Genomic DNA, 229 nt, shown 5'->3' on the forward strand with positions numbered 1-229 from the left:
AAAACCGAAAGTTAAAAGCAAAAAGAATACCTCCCTTCCTCACTGGGCCTCGGTCCAACTGCCCCCTCCAAGCAGGCCGGCCCACTCCCACACCCCCTGGCCTATAACCCCAACTCCCCCCAACTGAACCCTAGATGCAACCCCCCACTCCCCCATGATCTTCACCCTCTCCCTCCAGCGCCGCCAGGGGAGAGCCCCGCGCGTGACCCCCCCCCCAGCTCTCTCGCTC

The sequence above is a fragment of the Triticum dicoccoides genome, chromosome 4A (genome assembly GCF_002162155.2).
Source record: "Triticum dicoccoides isolate Atlit2015 ecotype Zavitan chromosome 4A, WEW_v2.0, whole genome shotgun sequence".
NCBI lineage: Eukaryota > Viridiplantae > Streptophyta > Magnoliopsida > Poales > Poaceae > Triticum > Triticum dicoccoides.